A 7,032-nucleotide genomic window follows, 5' to 3' on the forward strand; every position below is an offset into this window, starting at 1 on the left:
GCATTTGATTTTTGGACCTTCAACATCATTGGGCTTCTAGTGCAATTTGCAGTCAGGACCCCTGTAAGTCAAAATGCAATAAGAAAAATAAATTATCTGCAAATGTTTTCATTAGTTGAGGACCCAACGGTGTGCAAATGAGGAAAGGTGCGCAAGAAGGTTGAGCAAGATTGAGATGAAGGGCTGTGGATAAATGTTGAATAAAGCCTAAGCAATATGGATCAACGCCAGAGCAAACAGGAGGAGTTGCCAAATTTTCCCCGGGTATCTTCGACCAATCTTATCAGTATGGCAGGTAGCATAGGTTTAGATGAAAGGCTGCCTGCATTGCCTCGGCAAAATATTTAACAGCTTGGAGAGATTTTACAAAGAAGATAACACTGTGAGGGCCAAAGAAGAAAACATATACAAATTAGTTATGCAACCCAACAGAAAAGCATTAAAAGGCTCCTATGTAAAGAAGTTATGGTACATGAGAACAAAGCGGAGGTAAAATTAGCATCACTACTACAGTATCTTCTCTAAATGTGAAGAATGATGGAAATACAAAATAGTAACCGATTTATTCTAAAATACAGCCTTTATTCCTGCAACTCTGAAATGCAAATTCTATTCTCTTCCAATGGTCATATCTTGAAATCGGAAGTCCAGGACAGTTTCCACTGGAAATAATATTGAAAATTTGGAATTAAAATGAAGTATTTGTTCTGAGAAATTCTCTCTGAAAAAAGGTATGTTTTAAGAAATCTCAGTGTGCATGACAAATTTCATTTTATATATGGCACATCGTATTAATGGCTAGATATTACGTAAATGAAATAAGCACATTCAATGTCTTCTGTGTTACAAAGCTGAATGGTAAATAATAAAAAAACCTTAATCTTTAAATAAAAAGCTCTATCTGTTAAAAGGTTGACAGATCTCAGCCAAACTTTTTAGAGTATAATCACGCTGTTTATTTCATGGAAGTGTTGAAATTGTTCCTCACCCTGCAGTCTTCACAAACTTGTACACAAATGCCTATCGGATATATAACTGCCCTAAAAAAAAAGCTTGTAACTTATTTGTTTTAAATCTAAAGAAAGAGCAGCATTTAGGAAAAGTAATGAGTGTCAAAAGCACCTTGGACTCTGCACATACACAGCAAGTCAAGCGGGGAAAATGAGCGGAGATTTCTTCATTCTTGCTTTTCCAACTTTCCTCCACAAAATCAAGAGCATCGTCAAGACGCTGTAGACAACGTGAGAGCTATGAGTAGGCAGAGCTACATGGTTTCACCTCCTTAGTATGTGCTAATTTTGATTTTTTCCCCTCATCTCAAGCTACACAAAAAGGAACACCAGGCTTATCGCCTCACTTAACAGGGTTTAACAGAAAGATTAGAGGAAAAAAATGAAAGCGAGGCAAAATATGTTAGACTTCTGTTAAAGATTACACTTTTGGGCAGAGCAAGTGTCGCGTAATTTAAAGCGGCACTGGTCTGGCCAGCTTGCTGCTTCGGCAGGGCGGGCTGGGAACAGGTCGTGCAGACCTCTGCTCGGGCAGGGGGTCAGCGGTGCCCCATTTGGGCAGTCGTTGGCTAAAGCGGTCAACAAAAGATGATGTTTGATCCAACAGGCAATTTACTCAGCATGTTTTCCTTTGATCTATTGTATCAAGGGAACGTGAATGTGAAGAAACAACATGTTTAATTGAGTTGTTCTCTAAAAGTGAGGAGGAACCAAAAAGAAGGCTGGAGGTGATCTGTGAGGGTGGAGTAACTGCAGTGGACTGAGTAAAGCAAGCTGAGAGACTGATGTTTGAGTTTAGGTCTCCCAGTGGTCTCTGCCTCCTAGGCACCCTCACCCTTTCACAGTCTTACGTACCAACACAGTCCGAGCATGGAAAGCGAGATATCAACTTCCACAAGAGCTCAGTTACTCGCTTCTTCGCACATTTTCAACGGCAACCCCAGCAGCATCTGTGAGCGAAAGCCAGAGTTAACGCTGAAAGCTCGCCAGCTACCACCCCCAGCGCGGAGGCAGGCAGGGCTGCCTTAAGGGCATTTTACATTTTCATTCTGTTTGGGAAGTGTTGCAACTGCAGCTTAGTCTGTAAACAGTATCTCCCATCATCCTTATTCCTCAATAATTCTTTCAACATATATGCACAAGGTCAAGGAAAGATTCTGGAGACTGTAAGTGTAGAAAATAGGAAAGAGCTGATTCTTCCCCAGCTATTTGGTTGTAGAAGAGTTTATCCACTTGTGTGTCAATGCTGTTGATTCAGGATTGACAGCAACAATCGCTGTGAGACAAGGATTTATTGCACTGGGAGGGGAAAATCAATAAAAAAAAAAATAAAGTTCACAATACTGGTCAAAGTTTTAGAATGGTGAAATCTGAGAGGAATGAGCAAAGAATAAACGCTGAAGTTAACAGACACAGCAAATCTACATAACACATTTTTGTGATTTAGCACATGCTATGAAACAGGAACTGATGTTTTTCTTCTGACTTGTTCCATCGTAGCTTTACAGTATTTTAATCGAATCATTGGATCCAACTTTGATTACAGCAACCAAGCAAAATACCTTTTATAATCTCATAATGATTTGAATGAGATGGATTAAAATCAAGGTGACCATTTCAGAGGCTTTCAAGAAACTACGAAGACATTGTCTGCAAGTTCTTCTGAAAAAAAAAAAAAACCACAAAGTAACCGGCCTCTACTGTTTTCTTTCAAGGTGAAGAGCAATGTATCATCACTTAATGAAGCAGGTCAGGCTGCAACTTCTAGGCTGAAAAATGTCACCATTAATCATGTAACAGTTCAAGACCTCGATCCAGCTACTTAGCTCTGGTTAGCAGGATGCAAAAATATTATTTTTCATTAATAAAGTACAACTATCATTTTCCCAAGCTTTAGTGTGTGACCTGAAAATGAATTTCAGCACATCTCCTGAGGGCCTGTTTACTCTCAGACTGAGATTTCCAGCTGCACTGGGGTTGAAGTTTGACTTTGGGTAGAACCCTATCATGGCAAAGTTCAAGCTTTTATCACACAACTAAATCATACAGGCTCTACACAGCAATCCAGGCTGTAAAAGTGTCACTATTACCAGTGAACTGAGTATCAAGCTACCTCACTTATTTTTACACCACTGCCTCCTTGTTTAGCCTTGATTAGCTTTCCCAGACTATGTAAATACGCAACCCTTTACAAGCTTTGCAAACACAGGGCTTCTTCAGGAATCTTCTTCAGTCTAAATGATCCACAACTGAAAAATCATCCTGAACTAGAAGAGGACCTCAGAACTTCTCATGTGCGAGAAGTTTTCACAAGAAAAGTACATTGATACTTTCTTAACGGGACAGAAGAGAAAGGGAAAGGGACGGATGCTTTGTGGTACCTTAAACAGCTATTTGTGAGATGATGGTACAGCACAAATTAGAGGTCTTTAGCTCTTAATCTGGATTCAAGAGCTAAGTGGGAATCTAGCAGTTACCGACAGACAAACCGCAAATCCGGCAGAATTGCCTGTATTTCACTTACAGTCAAACTAGAGCCTTAGCTCTTTTCTCAGCTCTGTCCAAAATGGCCTTATGCAACTGCTTAAGTTACATCCTCAACATCAGTTAAGTCAAGACTATGCTCAAGTCCGGCTTTGCATGTCATGACCTGTGTCACGATCACACAATTGTGAGCCCAAACATCGGTTCAGATTAAGTTCTGCAATATTGCCTGGGAGGAAGGGTCAAGCTTCACCATGCACTGCCTCTCTTCATGTAATCTGCTGTCAATGAGGGGTAAGACTATGTAACACGTCACTGGATCAATCCACTTCTGCAGTACTGGTTTGAGGCCCCAAACCCCACAGCAAACAAAATGCAAAGTGCAGAAAGAATCATAGAGTGGTTTGGGTTGGAAGGGACCTTCAGAGGTCATCTAGGCCAACCCCCCTGCAATGGGGGGGGGACATCTTCAACCAGATCAGGTTGCTCAGAGCCCCATCCAACATGACCTTGAGTTTTTCCAGGGATGGGGCATCTATCACCTCTCTGGGCAACCTGTGCCAGTGTTTCACCACCCACAGTATAAAACATTTCTTCCTTATATCTAGCCTGACTCTACCCTCCTTTAATTTAAAACCTTTACCCCTTGTCTTATTGCAACAGGCCCTACTAAAAAGTCTGTCCCTGTTTTTCTTATAAGCCTCCTTTAAGTATCGAAAGGCTGCAATAAGGTCTCCCTGGAGCCTTCTTTTCTCCAGGCTGAACAACTCCAATTCTCTCAGCCTGTCCTCATAGGAGAGATGTTCCATCCCTCGGATTTTTGTTCTGTCCCTCCTCTGATCCCGCTCCAATGGGTTGACGTCTTCCCTGTGCTGAGGTACAGAAAGGTTTGACTTGAGGCTAGGGTATTATTGCCTTTAAAACCCTGCAGAGTGAAGGCACGTGAAGGCTAAGTGACGAGTTCTGACTCGGACTCTGTGCCAGAACACCGGACCACGCGCGTGTGCGTATCCAAATGAGACCCCTCATTTACAGGTGTGAGAAGTAGTCACAGGGCACTCATCTGTCGTCTTCTGCTCGGACAGGAGGAGGAAAGGGAAGGACACAAGCCAGGAACCAGCCCACAGGGAGAATGAAGACTGAATAATTAGAGAAAGGGAAAAAAAAAAAAGGAAATAGTTCAAGAGTAAGATCTTTTGTATTAAATTATTTCAAATGTTTATTAAGGGAAAAAAATTGAGAACATTACTTTCTTCTTTCCAAAATGATGGTCGTTACTGTTTATAAACTTCAGTTAAAAGCTTATTAAATTAAAGGAGGGGAAAAAAAAAAAATCTGTGGCAGCTTTCTTCCTCTCAGCATCCAGGCAAAGCAGGCTACAAAGCTCTGTGGTGACACAGTGAACACAATTTTCATGACTAAGTGTTCAGACGTTATTTGAAACTCTCAGCTCCGATGTTAAAAGGTGCTCTTCACACAGCTAAAGATACATTTTTTAAGAAGGCCCAACCTCCTAGTGAAGTCCCAAGCTATGTGCATCTTTGAGGAAAGTTTCCTCATGGCAAACCTTTAGATTAAGCCCTTTAAGGTCTCAAAACTAATATTAATCGTGAAGCCCCATACTTACTTCAAACCATAGCAACTTGTAAAACAGGTAGCTAAAGTTCATCTCCAGTGTATATCTACTACACTGTTTGCAGTGCTGATCAATACAGTTACTTTCCTAGCATCGTGAGCTCGTGCCCGTAACTTTAACCTAGCAAGAAAGCAGACATTCCTTCACATTTCTTCTCATCCACTTAATGTTTAACTTGCAGATAAAAATGAAATGGTGGTAACTATCTGATCCAAACCTACCTCACCCTTTTTCCCCTGGAGAAGATTTAGCAACTCTATACACTCACTCATCTCCTGGCACAGCCCACTTGGACACATGGCCACCGAGATTCTGGAGTTTGCTGCTGCCTTTGGCTAAAGTCCAAACATTCTGGAAAAGGGAAAACAACCTAGGAACAAAGGAGAAAGGCCCGTGAGAAGGAGAGGTACTCACGGAGAAGCTGTAATTTCCAAAACATAAGCTTCAAATTCATTCCCAATTCCACTGTTACAGATGCACATCTGAAATAAAACAGTAACAGGAAAACGTTGAGCAAGTCTCCTTTACACGTAACTGAAAACTGTATTGCAACAACGTGACAAAGGAATAGTTGATTTTACTTGAGCAGAACACAAAGTCAAAACACAAGTGAGATTGTGTCACGTCACGTAAACAGTCTTTTTATTCTCACAGTAAGTAGCTGTAAATGGATTTATCTTGTTTATTTGAAGAAATAGCGTTCTTCTTGTTCTTCCAGTGTTGCCTAACCCTCTCTATGCCTTTTGAAAAAGCCAGATTTCACTGTGTAATACTTGTCATGGTCAGTTTAGCAGCACAGAACATGGGTCAATCTTTTAAGCACAACTACACTGAAATTGTGAGTTTTCAAAACAAGGGTAGCTGCAGAAAGTACATACTACCTACCTACCCCGTTCCATGTCTTCTCAACACTACTGCACAAGATGTTTCCTCTCTTCTCATTCCCTAGTGCTTGATTTTCTTTCCTGACTTGACACCAACCAAATTTCAGCCTACCCTCTACTCTAAACTAGTATAACTTAGAACAGAATTTATTAGTGATAATCATTTATGGGCATGGTCAGATAAAGACCACCTGGACAAAGTTAATAAAATAGCTGTCCATGTTAAAACATCTGTCTAAAACCTCCACAAGGTCATGTCGTGGTGCCCTTTCCACCACATGGTCAGCAGGTCTATTTAGCCACCGTTTGGTAAAGGTTACCCTACGACGTACAACGAGGCACGCAGTTCCTTACCGTGAAACAAAAAGTGGTGATTTAGGAAAAAAAATAACTGCAAGAAGAAAAGCAGAACTGAACATCTGGGCAATATAGATGGTAGAATAAATCTCTGTACTGGCAGCTTTTTGAAAGGCTGTACAATAGCTTTGAGACACTTCAAGTGCTATATTTCAACTCTATACGCTCTGTTAAACTATTAAGAGCTGTCCTTCACTAAAATCTGAGTGAACTGTAATGAAACACTAGATAACCTTGTGACAATTCTGTAAATTGCCAAAGTTTTTAGATCAATAAAAGGTTCTTCAGCAAATAGAGGCTTAAGTAAGATATCAACAAAACCCACAGTAAAGCAGGACAGCAACTTTTTTCCTTTCATATGGTACACGCAGTTGTAGGTGCTGCTGTACTGCAGACAGGAGCAGCATTACCTCTTCTGAAAGCTTCGGAAATTAAAGAGGTTTCCAACAGGTAATGTCACATATCAGCTGAACAGAACTCGGTGCTTAGCCCCTACACATGAATTCCAAGCATCAGCCTCAAGCCCAAGGCTTTTGTTGGCAGTCAGGGCCTGTGCAGGCCAAGTAACTAAGTTCTGAAATAGATACCAATTACCCAGAACTTCAGCAGCTTCTGCACCATCTCCAAAAAAAAAAAAACAAACAGATGAAGGTATGAACTT

This window comes from Nipponia nippon, unplaced genomic scaffold (genome assembly GCF_047370975.1).
Source record: "Nipponia nippon isolate SJK-2023a ecotype South Korea unplaced genomic scaffold, ASM4737097v1 scaffold_10, whole genome shotgun sequence".
Lineage (NCBI taxonomy): Eukaryota > Metazoa > Chordata > Aves > Pelecaniformes > Threskiornithidae > Nipponia > Nipponia nippon.